At 38.2% G+C, this 24478-nt stretch overlaps 1 protein-coding gene across 1 annotated transcript in view; it reads right to left on the bottom strand.

The window, feature by feature from the left end:
• Window positions 1-24478, bottom strand: part of ITGBL1 (integrin subunit beta like 1) — a gene marked incomplete at both ends in the record, with an annotated part of 72300 nt that overhangs the window by 16883 nt on the left and 30939 nt on the right. The window lies entirely within an intron of this gene.

Raw genomic sequence — 24478 nt, 5'->3', positions numbered from 1 at the left:
GGCACCAACCATGGACCAAACTCCTACATTTGATGGGCTTGGGAAAGGATATTGTGTGTGAAAAATTGCCACCAGAGACACAGACTAGGATGCAGAAAACCTGCTCTTATTGATTTAATTTAATCACAGCATCAGTGAAACTCAACTTGGGCCTCATCACTGCTCTACTGACTGCAACCCCCAAATTTACAGTATTGCTAGAAAGTAAAAAATATCCTCCAAGTGCAGCCTTTCATTATGCAACCAGACAGTTCACAACACACCGCACTAATTTTTTTCAGCATTTGATGAAATATTTTATTGAACAGGACTGTTAGTGAAAACCTTAGTGGAGATTTTCTAACTGTAGGTGCCGTGACAATAAAACCTTTTAGGGTAAGGTACTGACAGATAATTATTAACATTCTTTTCCCAACTTCTAACCTTAATTTGTTATATTTTTTTGTGGGGTTTTGGGGGTTGTTTTTTGTTTTTTGTGGTTTTTTTTAAGAAAACAGTTAATTGAATCAGATTAGGGAGAGATCTTATTATTTATGGAAAAATATTTCTGAGCTCATTTTATAACTTCTATACTCTTCATCTTCCCAAGCCTCAACATTGCACTTCTGAGCTGACATTTTATGCACCAGGATTCAATCTAGAAGGACATAAAGTCCGAGAATTTTGGAAAAGACATGCTGATAAAGAGAATTAGAGAAAATGCTTTTTAATACCTTTATTATATGCATAGTTTAAAAACTATGTTGCATTGGCAATTATATGAGGATGCTTGTTCCAGAAAGAAACTTCTTATAGGAAGTGCATCTGCCCCGTCAAGGAATAGAGTTGTGCTTAGTAATCATGTCAAAATCTAAGATATGATTATGTACAGAAGAAATTTTGTTATTTGCCCACATTCTCTGAGCTATCATTTTTTGCCAAGGACAGCCACATTAGAAATTGGAAAAAAAAAATCCTTAGTGCTTAAACATACAGAGAATTTTATTGACTCTAATTTGTCCCTTTTTATGCATTCATCTTAGGCAACCTGATCACTTCTACAAAAATGCAGCATCACCCTGTCCCAAGGAAGAGTCAGTAACCTGTAGGCTGAGAGGTACCTGATGAACAGGACCCACCTGTTGTGGAGATTATAACATAAACAAAAGAAGAATCCTCAGCAGTGGTCTCCTGGCCAGCCATTGCTATAATAAGGATGCCTGAAGATGGTAAAATCATTTTAAGCAAGCTGATTTGACTAGAGGAGTCATCAGAAAGGGAAAATCCTTCAAAGGAATGAGCAAAGGAAGGTCCTGTAATGAGGATACTGCATGTTCTGTAACTAAGAATTATCTTCTTTAATGCTTCATTTAATAAGTTAGAGTCCAGTGGCTGGTCCCTTGTGATGCAGTGGGAACAGGTTCCTCTCAGTCCCTGCTGCAAGTAATATTATCCATTTCAGCTAATGTGCAACAGTTTCACCAGCAGAAAAATGGAGGGAAGTCCATCCATAGGCAAATCAGGCACATCTTTGTCATGTAAGAGATACATGATCAAAGGGAATTTAGGCCCTACTTTCCCAATCTGTGCCTCATATTTTATTTTGCATGGCTCCCACCTAAGTTCAGGGTACAGTTTAGATATCTGACTGCAGACCTCAGCAGAATTAAAAGTGTCTTGAAAGCAGACAGAAACCTCAGTCAGCAAGTTCTCTGGAAAAAGGATTTCTTTGAGCTATTTCTTTACTTTTAAATATTCAAAGATACAATTACAGTAGCTTAGTACAATGCTGCTGAAATTGATACTCAAATTATTAGTTCCTTTACTTTTACAAATGTTACAAGATCAGCATGAGAAATTAATTTAGTGGTGTCACTAAATAACTGGAACTTTGTACTGGCTATAAAGATATTTTGCCTCCAAAAGTAGTGAGATTCTGAAGTAGTGAGATTTTGGTTAGATTATGTGAAGTGGGCTCACTCTAAGGAGATAATTTAATAAAGAATTAAAGTCCTATTTTTTCTGAACAGCTAACTATATAGGATGTGTCTGCTACTGAAATACCAAAAGCCACACCTTATTCTGTGACCTTTTCTGAGCTATTGTGATAAGATACTTACAAAACAAATTCAATCATTCGAAACTAATTTGACGCTCATGTTATACTGAAAAGGGATTGGCGCTTTACTAAACATACTCTTTCTTTGTATAGAATAATAGGTTTACCATAGCAACCTGATTATACAGGGAAAGCTACTGCCATACATCCTCAATTCTCTTTAAATTCCAAGGCATATAGAAACAATTAAAAATGGAATGACTATAATATTCTGCACCTTCTCAACCATCTGTGCAAGAGCTACACTTTATGAGCAAAAAGAAATCAGTTGACCTCAGACATTTTATAGCAAGGAGCTTCCACTCTTCCTTGCTAAACAGGGAGAGTAAATGTCATAAACTGATGCCTTCAGATGAAGGAAGCATTATGATGGAAGTTGTATGAGTTATTAGCATTGAAAAGCTTAAGCTACTTATTGCAATGCAAGATGCTAAGAACAGAATAATTATACAAGACATTTATTTGCCTACAGTCTTAGTATTTCCTCACACTTCTTCCTCCCATTGATGTCAATAGGAGTATTAACTTATCACTAATAATTGTTAGTACTTGAAGAGTGACAAAAGATCAGCTTAGGTTGGGTTTTTTTGTTTTTAAAGAGAATTAAAGTGCCACATCTCATCAAAACACAAGTTCATTAGATAACTGAGTCTAGAATTCTAAAAAAAATGCCTTAAGCATTTAGCTTTTGATTTTATTCCCCATTTACTATAGTATTTTTTCATTCCTCACATCCAACATTTATAAAAACATAACTAAACAGTGCCTAGATTTACATTAAACCTGCTCCCATGCAAATTGCTGTGACCATTAGCTGCTTGCATTCAAACCAATTTCCAGATGCCTATATGGATTAACTGAAAGTCTCCTTTGTACAGGTAATTTTAAAACACTGTGCTAGAAGTACATAATTTGTGGAATAAAGCATTTCTACCCTGTTATTGCCAGCAAAAATACGAGGAAGAGACAGCAATAGCTTTCAATGTAAAAATAAACACTGAATATACTTCATTGTATTTCCCTGTCTGTAACTCTATAGCATAAAGGATTTTTCTGTGCAGGATGATAAAGCCATTTTTATTTTTTTTTTTTTTTTAATGTGTAAGAAATACAGTGCCAAATTGCACTGAGACTGTGGTAAAAGCAAGACAAGTTTCATATCAGAAAAACGGTGTTTTGGGCTTCTGATAAATAGGAGGGAATCTGCCTTTAGTAAGGATTTTTCTGCCCCATGGCTGTCCCAGGCTTAACATCTGAAAGCATTACCTATCAGAAATTGCAATTTCTTTTTTATCAAGTAATCTCAGGCAACTTGAGCACATTCAGTAAAGTTGCTATATTTTTCTGCCAGCAGAACTCATTTCATGCTGGATGTGAACATGATCTAAAATAATGTTCAGAAATGGCAAAGCAGACAAGGGGGATGGGAAAATTTGTACAGAAGGATCACAAAGTTTCAGTGGACATAAAGGGTGTGGGGAAGCAGATGTGGCTGAAGGAAGTAATAGCAGGCAGCAGATTCAAGTAGGGCAAAAGAAAATTCACTGACTGAGTGGTGGAGGGAAAAAGAGACCAGTAAAGGGAACAAACAGTACCACAAAACTGGCAAACAAAATGCAACACTTGCCAAAAGTAGGGTGGGCAATATCACCATGCCTTGCTCAGTCTGAGGTGTTCAGACCAGTACACTCCAGCCGAGCTTGATCAGTGCTGGAAAACTCAAGCAGGAAACAACAACGTATTTCTCAGTGGACATGCACTGTGTGTTTTGTATGTCCTATTCCAAAAATCACCTGGAATTAATTCCCATCTAGAATGGCTTTAAAAAAAATTTGTATAAAAATATTGTACTGACTAGACAAAAAGAATTCCACTTTATACATGAAGGGATCCTTGGGTTTTAAAATGCTGGCAATTCTTGGATCTGGTTGGTTGGGTGGTTTATGAGGAGTCAGAAAAAGGGAACCTTTGGAAGCATCTTAAGTATGTACAAAAGTATCCTTAGAACCCCTTTGAGTGCATGAATATCTGACTGATCTCATCCAAATGATGAAAATCTCAGGATTAGTTTCTTACGAGGACTTTAGGCAAGCAAGAGATGAACCTGTACCTGCGGTTATGCTGGGAAAAGTATTTCCTCTTCTAAAAAATGGACTTATCAGTACAAGATACAAAAACCACAAAGGATTTCTTTTCTTGGTCTGCACAGGATTTCTCTACTAGGCTGTTAGGGGCTTGGGGTGGAGGACTTGTTTGTGTGGAGATAATTTGGAAATTGGGTGAAACTTGGGTTTTCCACAAAATGTTAAAGCAACAAGCACTTTTTGTTTCCTGCAATACATTATGGAAAAAAAAAAAAAATTGTGCATTTATCTCCTCCTACATAAGAAAAAACATTCTGCAATTATTACAAGAACAACAAGAACAACTACTTGTTTCGATCTGGATTGGAATCTTTCTCCTTCTAAATCAATGTACAGAAAGTAAACATGCCTTGAGTCTATTCATAAAAAGAGATTATTTGCAGCATGACTGACCCAAGACCTCAACTAAAGATATAACAGCTCCAGAGAAGAGCTTAGCTGAATCAAACCAACATAAAATGAAATGAAAATTGCTTTAATAAATCTAAAGTAATTTCCAAACTTCAGATTTTTGTACTCCTTTTTTTCAAGAATTTTGTACACTAAAGTAAACTTTTAGCAGCAAATTCTGAGATTTTTATTTAAATAACATGAACAATAGCTGAAGTATATAATTGGGGTTAAATATCTGTATTTTTCTTAGTCTTACTGGTCACCTCTCAGCTGCCATAACTGCATCAGCTACTACATTCAGCACTATCAACAGGTCTGAAATAAATGTAATCAACTATATATAATCATATAACTATATCCTACATTTCAAAGACTTGTAGCTATAGCTGGTAACTTCTTATTCCAGGCTGCTTTATCTCCAGGGTACTTTCACGAAATGATTTTGTTGCTTCACGTTTTTATTTTAATTTCCATATCATGCTTGGAAAACCTACTCCAAATCTATTTTAAGTTCTCAGTGACACGGGGCCATCCAGGGTTACATGGAACTTCAGAGTCCCATGTGAAAAGGCCAGGGGCAGATTGAAAGGCTTCACAGGTGTGTGCAACGCAGCCGTGCCATGGTGGCTCTGCAGACTTTACCCTTTCCCTTTAAGAGAGGGTACTTTAACTCCCATGTCTGCTTATCACCCACACTCAGTGTCTGGCAAAGGCTCTTGGTATAAATATCTACCCTAAGAAAAACAGCAGAAATTCACAAATTAAGAAAGTCTTTTGTTAAAGACTGCCTGAGACTTTCCACTACTGTGTGTTTTACCAAGTTGTTCACTCATACAAGGTACCAAGACTTCCCTCAAATAACAGGCAAAATGGGCATATTTTCTTAGAAAGAAAAGGTATGTTTATTTTAGTCTTTTATAAATTGAATTGCTTTATGATGTGAAAGAGCACTAAAAAAGGTCTGACAATTTAGTTTGTCCTTAAGGGTAAAAAACCTCAAAACACAAAGAACCCAAATAACCCTAAGATAAAACATCTCAAGAAATAAAAGTATGCTATCCCAAACAACACAACTTTCACAACAGTGAACTGAAGCAAGCAACTGGATATCCAGTATTGTAAAAGCAATTGTTACGCAAGAGCAACTTCAAATGGCTGAGACTTGTCCCCCAGTTTTAGAACACACACGATGTATGACTGGAAGCCTGATTGCACAGTTGGCATATGGCACCTGAAGTAAATGCTTTTTCTTTGTGACAGCTTAATAGTGAAATACTTCTTTAGATAATTCCACTCAACAGCACCATTTTACAGATATGGCATCAGATAGTCTTTTAGAGCTCCTGCCAATCAGCAATCCTGATTTGTATCTCCTTTTCCATGTGGTCTTTCTTTTTTGTTTCTTTTTTTTTTTTTTTTCCCCTCCATCCCTTTAAAAATTTTGGTAAGATGTACTGCTGCACTGCTAGTTTCCTTTTCAGATTGTTAACTTGACATCTGCTATCACCATCAAGCCGACATGTCTCCTCCATCTGCCTGCTCTCAGTAGCCCTGCTTCGAGGATACACTCGAAAGCTCCAGTTGCATTTCTTCATAGCCAGCAGGGAATTTCTAGAGGAATTCCAGGAGAGGAGTTATCCAGAACACCCCTGCCCACTTTGCAGGAGCAGGATTTTAGCCGGATGCATCACTTTTCCTGGTGACATCTTCCTCAGGCTCTCCCACTGGGAGGGCATCCTTGGCAGTTCACTCACTATATTAAGGGGACAAGTAGGACTAGGAAGGCAATTACTTCTCTACTTGAAAGAAAGGTGATAGTCAAAGTCACCACATAGAGGAGAGATGTGTGAAGAGGACAAGAAAGAAGGTGGCAAAACACTTTCTAAAGAAATGTGTTGTTAAGGCAGAGAACAGTGGAAATTGAAGGGGAGGAAAAGGAATACTTTGGGGGAAAAAGAGAAAAATAGACAGCACAGCAAATGCCACTCTGAAGATGCACAAACACTAGAATTCAGAAAGCCATCATCTGATTTTTAACTTCCCTTCCTCTCCTCATCTCTTTTTTATTCTTCCTCCCCAAAATGCTTTCAAAAACTCAAACTATGAAGAAAAAATACTGCAAAGAGATGCCACTAAATCAACAAGAATACAAAGCATTCTACTAAAACTAACATTTTCTCTACAGAATATTAAAAATGAAGTTACGTTTGATTTAAAGGATCTGACCTGAGAATGCTTTCTCTTCATCTTGACAGCTATCAGGAAAAGTAAGTCTCATTTCCTTTTCAGCCTGTTCAGCTGCCTGATGCTTAGCATAAGCTGCTACAAAATATTTTTCAGCAAAAGCCAAATATAATAAAGAGGCACAATCCCATAGTGAAAGATACATGAAACACAAGGCCATTGTTCAAGAAGCTGTGATGGCTTTTGAGCCATTTAGAGCTTTATACATTTGACTGCCTTATCACCCAGGGGACTGACTGCTTTCCCCTCTTTTTACATGATCTGCCATGTAATGAGTCATAGCACTAATTCCACAGAGATATTTAATTTGCAGATTAATTTACTAGAAAATGTCAACTGCTTTGTGGAGATTTAATCACCAAAATGTTAACCTTGTTCACTTCCTGCTGATGCCTGTTGTTTATTAGGTAGTAAAATTCAAGATATTTTAGGGTTGTAATAGAAGCCTATCTATCAAAACATTTAAACTCCTAAGTGGTCTGCTCTTTGAAGCTTTAGCTAAGATTAAAGTGCTTAATAATGGTAAAACAACAATATGAAAAGATTCAACTGCATAGCAACCATCAATACTATTTGCAGATAACAGACTACTAAGTTCAGAAACCATGGCAACAAATGACATCACACTGGATCTACCTTATTGATTAGCTTTCACCTCAAGACTTTTTCCAGAAATGAAAGATATTTCCTAGCAACTGCATCATCTACTGAGTTGTTCCAAACTAAAATGCTCTTACCCTCACTCTTAAGCAAATTTTTCCTTTTTTGCTGCCAACTGGCCAGATTGTGCACTAGCCTCTTGTTACAAGGCTCTCTATTTAATCTGTTGTAGAGACACTGACTTATGGCTCTTAAAATCTTTGCCCCAAATTTAATGGCATCTGTGAAACAATGCTTCTCCCCAGCACCCAAAAAGACTGGCTCTGCAGAAAACTATCTATTATGGAACAAAGAAATAACAGCTTTTGGAGGAGTTTGAATGAAGGAGTAACAGCTTTTTAGAAGCAAAGTTTAGAAAACAACACAATCCTTCATTTCCCCACTCTATGATTTGAAGTATAAGTAGTAAATTCTTCACTGCAAGTAACCCGGAGTTTACAGATTTCAAGAAGAGTGCATAGCAATGACAAACCAGTGACCCAAAGGTTCTCAAAGGACCAGCCAGAAACATTATGTATCACCCTACAGGTGTGCACTTGTTTAAAGTCCTTGAAAGTAACTCCCTCTTTGCTCATGTGTCTTGATAGAGCTTCATGAGCAGGCAAGGACACTGGTAAGACTGAGTTGGAGAGAACAGGTATAATTAGGAGCCACATGTATTTATACTCAGCCTCCTGTTTGGATGACCTGAATGAAATTCAGCAATCAGAGACAGCAGTTTTCAAGCTAGTTGAAACACATGCAACAAGTAATTAAAGCCTACCAGTGACAGCTCCCCTATTTCCACCACAAAAAAAGATGGATATGAGATCAGTTTCCAAACCTCCCCGACAAACACAACAGTGCTCTGAAAACACTAAAATTAAGGCAATTTTCTTCCACTTAGTTAACTCAGACTCCTATGAAGGGCCCAATACTGAAGCAATTACCTTTACCTTAATATTCTTGCTAATTCTGAGAGCAAAAGATCAGGTTTATAGTGTGAATTAGCCCCAAAATTTCTAGAAGGATCACTGCTAAAGAAGATGTGCTCTTGCCAAGATTTCTGCCTTGGCTGGAACTGACCTTTATTTTGCTGGTCAGCCACAATCAGCAGATTAACCTGTGTATTTAAGTTGTAGATGCAAAATGCAGCAGTCACATTGTGCAGCCAGCCTGGCTCTTCTCTACCACCTGCTATCAGTCCTGACTCACTCTGCCACCAGCTACTTTGTGTCTGTTCTCAGTGGGGTGGCCCACTGAAAACAGTGATGTCTGGAAGAGCCTCAGCCCTTGGCCAGTGTCACGCACTGGACAGAAGGAAACACCATCAATGGGAAAAAGAGGTGCTTGAAACTGAATGGAAATATTTTTCCCATTAGTACAGAGGCTGTTAGACTACAACACAAGATGAACTTCTGGGAGTGGCAGGGAAGTTTTATATAACTTGCAATTCCTCCCATAATTTCTCTCAAGAGGGAAGAGAGAGAAAGAAGAGTCCCCAGTGTTCCCCAGAAAACATTAAAAGCCTTCCAGCAGCTGAAGAATTCAAAACACATGACCAGTCATTAGTCCCTTGAAAACTTTGGTCAATAAGATTTTGAGGAAAATTTCAGTCATACGCATGATATTAATGATTGTATCTCTTTTGGTTGAAAATGACTAATCATTTCTGTCTTTAAAAGTCACTGCTTAAACAGTGATACTCTTATCAACTTTGATACATGGAAAAATTAAAGAAGAAAGTAAGATTAACAAAATGTCAATTTTTTTTAATAGCATTGGAAACATTCTGAAGTGAAATGAAGCAAAAATAGAAAAACTAAGGTCTATTATATAAATCACAGAGTAAGAGGATCTTTTACAACTGATTAAAAATGTTAAGACTGTAAAGCCTGATAAGTACTGTAGGGAATTCTACACTAAATTGGAAACATCTATCCTCTTCTGTTTTGGAAATAAGTATAGATACTACACAAAGTACTGCTTTGTCAATCTCCTCAGTCATCGTGTAAGAACACAAAGACAATGCAAATAGTTCTTTCTACAGACCAATTGCTCTATTAAATATTTAAAACTTCATCAGAAATGAGATTGCTGGCTATTAAAAAAAAAAATGCAATCCTTTCAAGGAAAAAGCAATATTCACTATAAAAGCCTAGCAAAAAAAAAAATCTGCCAAGCCAAAGAACAACTGAGCAGAGAAATCTGGGCCTATCCAGTGAACCCTGAAGGTTTGTACCTTTCTGCATAGAGAAAGAATGCATCAAAGCTACATGCTGTAGTAATTTGTGTACCTTTTCTCCCCCAAAGTACTTTTTCTAAGCACGTCCAGTAACTTGTAAATTAAATCTGCCTATTTCCCACTAATGAATGTATGGAGAACATAGTGTTCCCACAGATAGCAGCAACTCCTACAGAAATCTGAAGGTAGATGCAACTCCCTACTCCCTCCAGCTATTTAGGAACAGTTCTTTGCAACTTTAGAGCAAGGTTATTCCAGTGGAGGGGAATGAAAGAATTCAACCCTTCACATAAACCATGTTTGCGGAATAAACCCTATAAAAGTTCATTTCAGTACATTTTTAGCCTTAACTAAAGCTCACTGGTAAAACAGTGAAAGTCAACAATGCAGAAGCACAATGGAGATGTCAGTTTAAAGGTGGGAGAAGTTCCTGGAAGCTGTTTCTTTCTTTTTTAGTGTTTTTACACTCACAGGTAGGAGCAGGAAATACTATCTGAATGGTTTCAGAGGCAGCAGAAGATGGGACATGATGAGAAGAGAAGACCATTTAAAAAACCACTTAGATGATGCTAAACATGTTCTGGAATATGTACGTGTAAGAAATGTAATCTAAGCTCCACCAAAGAAAGTATTCCCAGACTAATGGCAGAGATACGGATGAAGGCTTAATTTGTATGGGTAATGAAATCATATGACAGTAGAATTATGGCCAGATACACTGAAAACTTGTAAATCTGGCAAAAAAAAAAAGATTTTGACAGCGCATACCTAGATGAGATGAATGGAAAACTTTTGGCCATGAAGTCAGGACACAGAAGCAAAACCATTTACACAGAAGAATAAAGCTCAAAGGATAAGTTTGGAGTTCTCCAAACACCCTGAAAAATTAAGATGCAAGATGGAAGGAAAGAAGAGCAAAGATGCCTGCAAATCACTGAATCACAGAATCACAGAATCACTTAGGTTGGAAAAGACCCTTAAGAGCACCAAGTCCAACCATTAGCTCATCACTGCCGACGCCACCACTAAAACATGTCTCTAAGTGCAACAGCTCTATGTCTTTTAAATACCTTCAGAGATGGACCCTCAGCCACTTCCCTGGATAGCCTGTTCCAGTGCCTGACCACCCTTACAGTGAAGAAACTTTTCCTAATATCCTGTCTAAAACTTTCCCTGGTGCAACTTGAGGCCAGTTCCTCTCGTTCTACTGCTTGTTACTTTGGAGAAGAGACCAGTTTGCTACAACCTCCTTTTGGGTAGTTGTAGAGAGTGATGAGGTCTGCTCTCATCCCTGAGGAACAGACAAGAGTGGCAGGTAAGCAGCAGAGCTCACAGAAGAATAAGTGGGTAATGGTGAGAGAACAGAAAGCAAAATGATCAGCCAAAAGAAAGAACTAAGTATGAAGGAGAACCTGTGATTGACACTTTGCAAAATGAGGCGAATGAATCTCAAAAATACAAAGGTGTGCCAAAGGGATGAGGATGAGTAATTCTGAGGAAGATGTTTCAGCAAATGGAAACCCAGGTGTTCTCAGGAAAATTTTTCCAATTTGAAGAAAAGTGTCATTAAAAGAGAATTAAACACAATAGCTAGGTCAACCAGTGATGTGAAGAGAGAAAAATGCTTTCTTATCCTGTAAAAGAAAAAAAACTTCCATCCAAGTCAAATTTACTTTATCTATAGAAAGAGCCAACATATTTTCCACAACACATAATCAGACTCAATTTCTCTAGCAAGACCACTCAGATTAATCAAAACGTTCACCTCAGTGAAGTATGAAGCAATGTATCATTTGAGAGATCACTGAACCAACAGAAAAATCCTCTATTTCCTGCACCATCATGGTTCAAAACTTTACCAGCTTTACCAATTCTTGTCTGAGAACAATTTTGCTGTCACTGCTATGGTCACCTTACCCCTTACACACTTGCATCTAACCACCCTCAGGATCATGGTGCATGGTTGCACCTTCTGAGTTTCGCCTTGGATCTGAATTCAGGCAATCATTAGCAATCCACTTGTCTACAAGAAAGAAGCAGGATTACAGCACCTGAGAAGCAGAGCCCTAGCAACCAGTGTATTAAAAGCAGTCGGCATGCAAAGTGGTATTATGAAAAAAACCCACATCCCCCCATGCCTTGCAAGAAGGGGAAGGTGGCTGTCCCTGGAGACAAACTCAGCTGTTAAGCTAAGACTTTGATTCACAACAACCACTGAAGATGAGCCAGGAAGCTTTGGAGCATGTGTAAAGTAGCATTTGTTGTTCATGGCTTTCACTATGAGAGATTGAAGTGATATGAAAGAACAGACAGGAGGCAAATCCTAGTGGTGAAAAACATTCTTTCAGCACTAGGATGCCATCTCTGACTTCAGCATGCCATGAATTAGTGTTAAGCCATGTTTGCTCATACGGATTTTTACAGACTATCAAAAATTTATCCCAGACCTTTTCCAGGAAATGTCAGAGTTCTATTTAGCAAATACAAAAAAAAAACCCCAAACCAAACCCCAAGCCAAGCCAACCAACCAAAACAAATAAAAGAAACCCCAAAACCCAAACAAACAAAAAAAACCACTCAAAATTACTGCTAACCAGATAGAACACATTGAGTTTGACAATCTCTGTCATACCTGATTTCAGCTGGAAATCAGGCCTAGATGGAGTATTCCATACTTGCTATAAACATTTTATTATAGAAACAAAATGGACCTGATATTACCAGTTTAAATTTGTGAAAATTGCTTTAAATACAGCAAGAATGTGGCGTCTACTTTTATTGCTGTTCTAGAGAAAAGTACTCAAAATAACTCAGACATATAAAAGAAACAAATCTCTTGCCTAAGCTAATAAAGTTTTTTAGTTTTTTTTACTTTGTTTTTTTCTAACAGCAAGCAGTAATGATCTAAAGAGCATTTGTTTCTTCAAAGAAAGTGGTTTGGCTCCTTGCTAATATAGTCATAAGAAAATTGTATTTAAGTGTCCCCTCAGTAGCTCCATGCAACTGAAAAACTGGTGTGTTATTAAATTCCTGTGCAGCAAGATGTACAGCAACCACTTGGATTTTAACCCTTCTCCCCAGGAATTTGAATTATGGCAGAGCACTGACAGTAGCAAATAAGAGCCTGCCACAGAAGAATTACTAATTTTGTTGCTATTTTCATTTCCCTCTTCCTGGAGTGGAAAGGCTAGTGAGGCTTGTTGCTGAGGGAGTGGGAAGAAATAAGGAAAATAATCAGTAGAACTCATTATTTTTCTGCGAGAAATAGTGGGAGGCATAAGTTACAGGGGGCGGAAATTGTAGATCAGACAAGGGCAAAAACTGATACTCAGTTGTGAGAGGAAAAAGAGCAGTGGAGACATCAGCTGAAAACAAGCAGCAACCACATGTACTATAACATCAGTAGCATGCAAAACACACCAAAACTCTTTCAGTGCACACACAAACACAGAAATGAAGCATTTATTTTAAAAACTCAGTGACTCTGCTTCCTTCTCAAGAGCAGCAGCCCTGCCTTCTCCCCAGCAGTGAGGCTGCATGCATTTCAGCATCACTTCCAGAGACAACAGGACTCTCCACTTCACACAGTAATAGTCTGGCTTTCAGTATCTTTGATGGTAAAAGGGGTCAACAGGCAAAGCATCAGCAGGCAACTGCCAGAGCAGGCTGTGTTGCAGCAGACCTGGACAGTCTGGGAGTGTCGCTTTCAGGATCCAGAGCCCGAGCACAGGCAGATCGCAATGACAGAATTTAATATCTTCCTTGAAGCCTTCATTATCAGCACTGCTACTTAAATGAATGACTCATTCATCCATCCTGCCTCAAAGATCACAACAGGAAACATTACACCCATCTCTATCTGTTTCTCCATTACTTTATTTATAGCTGGAATTAATGAAAAAGAAATATATTTTCCCAAGAAGTTTCATGGAACAATGGAAAACTATCGACAATCTGAATAGTTTATACAGTGTAAGTAATACACATGAAACTATACATACAACCCAGCCTCACTTTAGTATCTAATTGAAAGGTAACCCAGGCTTACCCAAAAAAAGCCACCACTGCTGAGCAGAGGTTCAGTGTTCAGAAGAGCAACAAAATCAGAACACAAAACCAAACAAGCCCTACCTCAAATGTCAAGAGACAAGCCAAACACAATATTTTGATATGACGGGGGTAATGGTTTTAAACTAAAAGAGTATAGAATTAGACTAGATATAAGGAAGACAATTTTTATTATGAGGGTGGTGAAACACTGGAACAGGTTGAATGTGTCCCTGCTCACTGCAAAGGGCTTGGACTAAATGATCTTTAGAGGTCCCTTCCAACCCAAACTAATCTATGAATCTATGCTTCTGATTCTATACTGCAAATTAAACCATTTTCATAAGCATCTTCCCCCTGAAATAACTTGATCTGAAAATTGGTAGTACAGATGGACACAGGTATTTTCTTTATGTAAACCCCATGCAAGACCACATGCATGTGTTTCTTAAAGGCAAAATGCAAAAATGCTGAGCTTTCACAGCATGCTGTAGCAAAATTACATGATCAAGACTTATGACACTGAAGATCAATATAATTTCAGGGAAAATAACACCACCACCACCTAAAAAATTCAAATAAAATAACTTCTGAACAGAGAAAAATTTGGAATGGCAGATAAAGTAGTGTGTGCACACCAATCTGCAACATCATGAAATCTGCTCACAAGTCAAATGGTGCAATTCTGTGTTTCATAGAATCGCAAAATGGGTTGGGTTGGAGGGGACCTTAAAGATCATCTAGTCCCAAACCCCCTGCCATGGGCAGGAACACCTTCCACTATACTAGGTCGCTCAGAGCACTGTTCAATTTGGCCTTGAACACTTCCAGATATAGAGCATGCACAACTTTTCTGGGCAACCTGTTCTGGTGCTTCACTACCCTCACAGTAAAGAAAGTCTTCCTTATATCTGATCTAAATCTACTCTCAGTTTAAAGCCATTCCCCCTTGTGCTATCACTACCTGTTCTTGCAAAAAGTTTCACACAGAACAAGCCCTGGTTGCATTGACACAAAAGGGTAAGAAATTACATGTGAACCTTCACCCGTTCCTTCTGCTTCTGCTAGGAAGTAGATAAAAGCTTTAATGATTGATCTGTACAATCTTTCCAAACAAAACTGGATCAAAAACTAAGTTATCAGCATGAACACAGGTACTTAAGCAGAGTTCAACAACTCAAGCATGCTGCTACACTAATGTGGTTTCATCTCTGCAGCTAGATCTTGCATGGCATGGCTAACACTAGGAAATAAACTCAGGATTTTCTGTATAAGACCCCATGGACAAACTCTTAGCAATGCTAAAGAGTTTTGAGCTCATTCATAGTCTGTGTTCCTAATGAAATTATGTATTTGTCTGAAGAATCACAGTAATTCCTAGACAGCTGTACAAACCATACAAAGGCCTTGACTAGATGCAGTCCATGGTAACTAGGAGATGTGTCTGGAACTCAAGCTGTGTGGAAGCTCATACATTTGTTTCCTGCATATAGATACTTAATGAAAATAAACTCAAATTTAAGAATGCCTCCAAATATCTCAGTAAAGTAGAGCCCCACTAGGCAGCACAAAGGCTAAAAAGTGAACCATAAACTGGACAACAGGGCATGTATGCTTCCAAAACCTGAAAAACAGGAGGAGCAGCTCTCCTAAGTGAGCTCTCTTCAGCTCCACTTCAGCTCCCCTCTTTCTGTGAATGTTAAGTCCAGGCAGTTATGGCAAGAGCCTGCTGCAAGGGAAGAAGTTCCTGAGTAGTCAAGTGATGAGTGACCTTCCAGTTTTCTGTACTTGTTACACAAGTAAAAAAGAAAACACAGCATAAGATAAATTAACAGTAATATCTGCATAAATATGTAAACCAGATACACATACTGAGGAGTGTTTTATCTTTTCCTTTGCATTGACATACATAACAACACTCAGAATTCAGCCTATTAAAATGAATTCACACCATCTCAACTTAGAAAACAGATGGACCAAGTATTCTACTCCTACAGGACTGCAATACATTATCTCTAATTGAAATTAATTCGTTTGTATTAATGGGAAAATGAAACTGTTGCCATGAAGCCATGCCGCAAAATTCAACAGATTAATGTGTCCTTGTGGGAAAGTCTTTTCAGCTAATCTAAGTCACTAAGTGCCATCAACAGGGATCACAAAATAGTTGAGGTGGAAAGGCACCCCTGGAGACCATCTAACCCCTCTCCTCAGCACAGGGTGACCTACAGCTGGCTGCCCAGGACGGTGTCCAGTTTGTTTTAAATGACTCCAAAGGTGGAGACGACATAAAATCTCAAGGCAACTTTTTCCAGTGTGTGGTCACCCTCCTACTAAAACATTTTTCTTTAATTTTAAACTCTTTCCTCTGCTGAACTACATTGCACCAAGATGATCATGGCTTTCCATTACACAGAAAATCACAGAATTTCACGATGAATTATTATGATATTTCTCCTATAGGTGGTAAAGAAAAAAATGTTTATTGATTAATTAGTGATCATTAAGGGAGTTTTGAGAAAAACAAATACAGACTTCCCAAAAGCTTGTGGTGGAACTGCACAATACACATTTGCACCCAACATTTTCTGATTCATCAAAAAAATATGAAACAATCTGGGAAATGCAATAGTTTACAGAAATCAATATGCCCATCCTGCACTTCTTTGAAAATTAAGATATGTATTTGTTTTGCAAAGTCTTTATACTATTTGTTCATAACAGGCTATGCTTTTTCCAGACACATAAATCAGGAACAGAATCAATACAGCAACATATTTTACTTACTTCTAAGTAACATAGAAATTAATTCTTAAGAGTGTTGTTTTTGCCAGCTACCTTTAAAACAGTTACACTTGCACATCAAGTAATTTATTTAAAAACTATGACAGCATTAATTTTCCTGAATGTTCTATAAAAAATTTCAACTTATCTTTCAGTTTTCTCTGATCAAAGAATCAAATAGCTTGCATAAAAAGATATTCAGTGTTCTCATTTTGAATCAGTCGGTAGTACTGACTGTAATTAACACCTAATGGTTTGTCTTATGTTCTAGCACAAGATCTACTGTAGGATCTCAAGACAAGTTCACAGAATCACAAAATCATCAAGGTTGGAAGATTATCTGTCCAACCTTCCACCACGCAATTATTCAAGATTATCTGTCCAACCATCAACTTAGCACAACCACAGTCGTCCCTAAACCATATCTCCAAGTGCCACATTCAGACACCTCTTGAGCACTCTCAGAGAAAATGACTCCGCCACCTCTCTTACCAACTTTTTCCAATGCCTAACCACTTCTCAGTGAAAATTTGTTTCTATTATCTAATCTGAACTTTCCCCGTTACAACTTAAGACAATTTCCTTTTGTCCTTTCTGTTGAGAGATGGCAGAGGAGACTGACCCCCACCTCACTACAACCTCCTCTTAGGTAGTTGTAGAGACTGATGAAGTCCTCTCTGAGACCCAGTGTTTACCTTCTCTGAACCCCTTCATTTCCCTCAGCTGCTCCCCACACCACATGTTTTCTAGACCCATCCCGAGGTCCACTGGCCTTCTGTGGACACACTCCAGCACCTCACTGCCCTTTTTGAAGTGAGAGGCCCAGAACTGGACACATTACTCATGGTGTGATGTCACCTATTGCCAAGTACAAGGGAATGATCACTGCCCTGGTCCTGCAGGCCACACTGTTCTTGATACAGGTCAACATGTCACTGATGTCCTTGGCCACCTGGGCACACTGCTGGCTCATGGTCAGCTGGCTGAAAATTCTTTCTGCTAAGCAGCTCTCAAGACACTCTTGACCAAGCCTGTAGCACTGCATGGGGTTGTTTTGACCCAAGGGCAGGGCCCATCACTTTGCATTGTTGACCTTCACACCTCTGGCCTTGGCCCATCAATCCAGTCAGTTCACGTCCGTCTGCAGTCTTCTGGCCTCCAGGAGATCAACACCTGCTTGATGTCATCAGGAAACTGACTGAGGGTGCACTCAACCCCTTCACCCAGCTCCTTGCTAAAGATATTAAACAGGACTAACTGGTCCCAGTACTGAGCCCTGGTGTGACCAGCCACCAACTGGATGTAACTCCTCCATTGGAGTGTGACCAGCCACTAACTGGATGTAACTCCTCCAGTCACCACCACACTCTGGGTCCAGCCATTCAGCCAGTTTTTCACCCAGTGAAGAGGACACCCATCCAAGTAATGAACAGTCAGTTTGTCCAGCAGAATGCTGTGGAGTTCAAAGCACACCACATCTCAAATGCACATCTCATAAAAAAAAAAAAGAAAAAAAAAGAAGTGTGTGCTAGGAGACACAAACACAATTTCTGGCAAAAGAAGCATAACAGTAGAATAAAGCCTCTGAAATACAAAAGATTAGCAATTCCAAATAACACAATTCAGACGTCTTTATCTGAGCTTTGTATAGCAGGATATACAGGTGAACACAAACAAATTATGTAACGGTGCCAAAGTGTCATTACTGCTGTGTTTGTTCACTTACATACAAGTATATAGATAATTGTAACTGTTTTGTTCTTATCATAAGCAATATATAGAAAACCCCCAAATCACTACAAACAGAGTATTTATTATTTTTAAGCAGAGGGCTCTAGTCTGTAGAGATTATCATGAGACTCTGCAGGTTAAAAACAACAGCCATCTTTGAACCTGCACTAAATTTATTTCATATCCTGCCCATGTTATTGGAATAAAAAGGGCTGTGGGAAGTGTCAAATTCAAATGTCACTTGAATGAAAATAATTGCTCAGTATACCTCTGTTTTTTAATCTGCAAAAGATTATTCAGGAGCATGGGTTAACTCCTACCAAGCATTGTTTCTGTGTTGCAGAGTGTAGATGAAACAGCAATAGAAGTGTTCTTTTCTCTCTCTTTTGAACAAATTATTCCAGTGAATTATTCCTGTATAATACCAGGATGAATTATAATGCTAGCATCAAAAAATCAGTAATAGTCTAAGAATGAGTGCAGGGGCTTCCACAACACAGCCAGTTGAATTACTTGAAATCAGTAGTATGAGTCGCCAACCTTCATGAACAAATTAGGAGGCTACCTTACCAGTGTTCGAGGTACCAAGACAGGTGCATTGATTCATTAAATCAAATAATGAGGCAATATAGAGGGCAGAAGGATGTAGTAGAAGCCCATGACTCTTGCTGCATGGTCTAGGCAAGGTAACTGGCTGGCTTCATCTTCTTCCAGGAAAAAGGAATGTAGAAAGTGATACAGTCATGGCCCTGCAGACTCCTTGCAGCATGCTAAGAAACACAACTGATTCACTGAGAGAAGGATCTCATTGCACCATCTGTACTCAGCACTGGTTAGGCATTGCCCAAGCCCATTAATGAGCCCAGTGAACAGCTGTATCTCCTGCTGTTCACTTCTGCTCTTCCTTAGGGACTTTTCATAACATAGTTATGCCCAACACTTAGCTAAAGAATAGAGGAGGAAGGACAGGAAATTATCTGCTGTTCAGATCTTGGGATCTTTACCCCTGAACTTCATCTTTTCTTCAAATCAAAGTATTTCTGTGCATTGTCTTTCATGAAGTTATGGTCTTCCTGATATCTGACTCAATAATTAATGTGTAAAGTTATTGCTTGCATGCATAATCTTTCTGTCTCATGAATATGTGAAGGAGGAAAGATTATAAGTTGTCAAATGCTTCCAGAGCCTCTCTCCATGACAGAATGATAGATCCCAATGCTGTATTTAAAACACAGCTGAATAGATAAAAATAGTGTTTAACTTTTATAGTCATTATGAACCACAGTAATTTATTGAACCCTTCAATCAGATGAGGAAACAAAAGATTGGGAATGGGTGAATGACTCATTTCTTTTCATGCTGTGTGCACTGATGCTCCAGTAACTTGATGCTCTAAAGGCTAAATAAGACTGCACAAATGTATCACTGAAATGAAGCAAACAAAGCACATCATAAACAAAAACAAATCAGTGGAAAGCACTGAGGGAAACTCCAACTAGTGGTTGGCTCTTAATTAGCTGTATCTGCAGGATGTGTCTGAAATAGTTGAGAAGACAAATGTAGATTCAGGGAAAAAAGATACTTTCAATAGGAACAAAATTCTAAGTAATTAGGCTCAGATATTTCTGCACCCAACAACTTGACTAAGGAATACATGCATATGTTTTGCACCCTTTTTTTTTACTTTTCCCTGATGTTAGGACCTATCCATAGAAGGAATATGGATGTCACTTTAACACAAGGCAGTTTGACTGTAACCTCACAGTGTATATTGATGAAAGGCATCATCTATTTATATTTACAGAAGACATTAAAAGATTTTGTGCTACCCTGTTTATAAATTGGAAGCTGAGGTACCACCTGTCATGGAGTATCTGATAAGTTGGTTGTTTGAATAAATCGGCCAAAACACACAGAGATCTTGATTCTGGGCCCTTATATCTGATTCTGTATCCCTTCACTAACCATGAAGAGCTTTGGAAGATTCATAATAATTCCATTTGCTATGAAAAACTGTGTTACAAAACTTAGGTCCCTACCACGCATCCCTCACAGAAGAGCAGGACCCCTTCAAGATTGCCTACGGATCCAAAAGCAGACAAAATAATTATAAAAAATCAGATGAGAAAAGGGCATATAACATTCATGAATTATTACCATTCTTGCTTGATTGAACATACAGAGAAGCCCATTTCTTTCCAAGTGTCAAAGCAGTAAACTTGTAGGAAGGTAAAACAAAAAGGGGAAAAAAAGGAGGGGAAGGAATAATCCCTCCTTGTCTTGTTCCATCCTCAAAATTTTCCCCTTTTCTCCCCAAGGAATTCAAACAACCAGAAAGATCATTTCAGCACCTTCAAATGAAGGTCAAAACTTTGAAAGATGTATAGACACTTCTCATTGACTCCTAAGAACGGAAGCACCATCATTATGGGCAGCGTTTTGAATACAGCTATGAATATGAAATCTTTTATATGACTTTGCATACACTGATGTTGTAGGTTAAATTGTAAATGCCATTGCTGTTGACGCATTTGCACTTTGCGCTCATAAAATGAAGAGAATTCTTTCAGTTGCTATCAAAGAGCACTTAAAAATAATTCTGCAAGAGTTTTCATTTTGTTTTGAAAGTTTTGCTGTTCCTTATGGTATCCCAAAGCCCTCTTTGAATAAGCTGACAGAAGCTATAAGGTGTGAACTAAAAATAAAATAGATAACCATGCTGAAATGTCTCACTCAGGTACCAAGTCTGTCCTCATTATTAGAACTGCGCAATATTGGTCTTTGTCAAAAGTGTTCGTAACACCAAAACAAACCCAAATCACACTAAATAAAAAGCAGTGAAAAGAATTCCTGACAGAGTAAATGAAGATAGTAATAAATGTTTGGTGAAATCTAATTAATCTGTGTTGTTTTGAAATATTAATTGCTGTAATTACTCCTCATGGATCCATCAAGGTGGTAGGCAATTAGGGAGGTTCTTGAACCCCATTATGGGCTGTGAAAGCAGATGTTAGTCAGTATTTCAGACTAAAAGTTCAAATTATTCCATCTTGCTGTTTTTAAATATCTGGTTGTGTATTTCTTACAGGGGAATATGAGGCTTCACAATTCGACATATACTTTGTCAAACCTCAGAGCAGAGAAAGTGACATTATAACACAGAAGACAAGAGAACAGTTAAAATCTCAAGAACACTAATCCTGAGAAGGGAATGTTCCCTTTTGTTCCCATGTGCCCTTATTTATTGACAGTGGAACAGAGCAGTCCCTCTTTAAACAGGAAACCTCTTCAGACAGAAGTCAGCACTTGTTACCACATAGGCTTACAGTGCCTAAAGAAATTCTGCTGTAACTCCCCAGTGGAGAGCACAGGAACTAAGAGAATACAAATGATGACTGTGTAATTGAAATTAAGCTGGTGGCTAAATGCAGAGCCTAAATATAAACCTCAGTTTGGTTTATTGAACATATAGACAGAGCAGAATCATTAGCCTGCCATTATGCATCCACTCGCATAAAAATAGTGCCATTTAAAAGACTCACTGCGCAGTATTTTATCCTTCCTTAACACTAATGTGGTGTCTTTGAAAGCAAATATTAAAAGAGATCTGAGCTATCTCAGTCTGAAGTGAGAGGTTACCTTGAAGCTGCCTGCAAAACTGCAAAACTATCCTGTAGTGTATTTCTTTGTGAAATTCACAGCATTGCATACAGCTGTTAAGTATTGCACAGCAAACTTTGCAACAGGCCCAGTTAGAAACACCATTATCTGGGGCCTTTTGGAATGGAGAACAGGTTCCACTAATCACATCACTACCATCCAGAATATCATCTCATCATTTTGGTGGTTTATTAATGAAGTAAATGGAGCTGGGGGGGAATAAAACCATACAATTATGTTCCAGTAGTTCAAGTTTTTCTCCATTAAAAATCATTACTTGACTTCAAGAGATCTGTTGTTACCCGAGAAAACAGTAAAAGTAATCTTAGCCTATCCTGTGATGCTTTGTTCTAGGTTTCAGCCAAAGACAGGGTTAATTTTTCACAGTAGCCATGAGGGGTTTGAGCTTGGATACAATATTTGACTAAATTCTGTTGTTATAGGTTAAAACAGAAAAGGTAAACAAAGGGAGTATATACCTCTAATACCGTGTTTAAAAAAAATAAAAAGTAGAAAAGAGAAGTAATTGAATCTTTCTTGCTAATATTTTTTTTTTGTGACTGTATAGGTTTATAGAAATTTATATATTTTTGCTTTGTATCGTATCATCCTTTACTATTGTTAGAGATGTTTGTCTTAATTTTTTATCTACCATTCTTTGCCATCCTGATAGCTATTTAGCACTAACTGTAAAGAAATTCCAACTTTGGGACTTCTTAACCTTATTTCAAACATACTAGTACCCAAAAACAAGTACAGTGCAATGAAAGTACACCTCCTGAATGATGACTTTTGGATTGCTTATTTGGAAAACCAAGAAATTTCTTTTAAGGTGACACCAAGACCATGCAGAACATAGTTGTAATGAAATTCTATTAAAGTATTGACAGTCTGTGCTTTTACCTACCTGTATCATTCAGACCAGGTATTAGTAGTCATTACTCAGTCTTAGTCCATAACAGCAATCACTGACATTACCCAAAATTTCATGCAATGACTTTTAGTCTTGATTTCATGTTGATTAAGGATAACTGCCATTTGACAAATGAATCACTAAAACAGCATTGACTTTGTATGAGGAACCTTTTTTTCTCTTTCCTAGTGGGCCAGTCCCAGAATTAATGCTTGTTTATTTTTTAATTCTTGTATGGAGTAAAGGAGACAGTGTTGATGACTTGTTGGGTAATTGGATTGAAAATGGTTATAGTAAAAAAAGTCTTTTAAAATCAAAATGCAGGCAGAGAAAGTGCTGGTTTCATCTTCCAAATGAGAGTCATAGGCTTTTCTTGAAGATACAGCTTCATTCATAAATTAAAAAGAAACTAATGACCTCACTACATGTCTGTATGGAATCTAAACATCTGAATTGTGAATTGTTTTTTCAAAGTTAAATTCAGTGGGCACAACAGACCCGACCTGGAGAAAATTAATTTTAATTATAAAAATAATATAAATATTTAACTACTAATAATGAATATTTAATATCTGGTAATATTAAATAGATATTTAATTACTAATTTGGGTACTGGGAAACAAAAAGACAAATATTAAAACTAAACATATCTTATCCATTTCCTAAGTTCAGCTTCACTACTGCACTCAGGAGACTCCTCTCCTCCCCTGCCAGAAGAGGCACAGGGGGAAAGGGTAATGGAAGTTCTCATCAGGTCATCTCTTCTCTGCCTCCTTCCTCCTCACATTTCTCCCCTGCTCCACTGCGGGTCCTCCATGGGCTGCAGTGGATGTGTGCTCTGCCATGCAGCACCTCTTCCTCCTTCTCCTTCTCCTTCTCCTTCTCCTCCTTCTCCTTCTCCTTCTCCTTCTCCTTCTCCTTCTCCTTCTCCTTCTCCTCCTCCTCCTCCTTCTCCTCTCTGACCACAATGTTCACACCGCTGTTCCTCACTCGTTGTTTCCCTCCTCCCTGTCCCTCATTTTCTGACCTTTCTTAAATACCCTTTCCCAGAGGCACCACACCCCTGTGTCTGAGGGCCTGAGCCGTGCCCTCTGGTGGGTTGGCTGCAGTTGTCTGGAACCGACCCCCGCCTCCCCCCAAGATAGAGGCCATCCTTGAGACCCCCACCACCACCTTGACACCTGCACCCAGCACAGGAGAAAAAGAGAATGGTTATTTTCCCAGTATTTTTGCATTTCAATTTCTTCTTCAATTTCAAAGTCCATTTTACACTATTTGGAGTTTATCCTTTTTTTATCTTTTTTTACTGCTTTACTACTGAGCTGTATGTAGTTATTCAGATACAGCAGGAACACTTCATCTTGTCATAAATGTTTCTACATTCAGCCCCCACTGTCTCCAAAGGAGTTTTAAAAAGCTGAGTGAAAATTTACATCATACATTGATTATGTGACTTTTTGTTTTTGATGATAGTGCCTTACTCTGAAACATTTCTGCCATTATTAGGCAAATCATATTCTAGAAATACATCATTAATATGAAAATTCAGCAAAAACTACTTGAAGAAACACAGAGTTAAT

The sequence above is a fragment of the Coloeus monedula genome (genome assembly GCF_965178545.1).
Source record: "Coloeus monedula genome assembly, chromosome: 3".
In the NCBI taxonomy this organism is placed as follows: domain Eukaryota; kingdom Metazoa; phylum Chordata; class Aves; order Passeriformes; family Corvidae; genus Coloeus; species Coloeus monedula.
The sequence above is the reverse complement of the archived record's forward strand: the minus strand, read 5'-3'. Positions and strand labels throughout refer to the sequence as shown.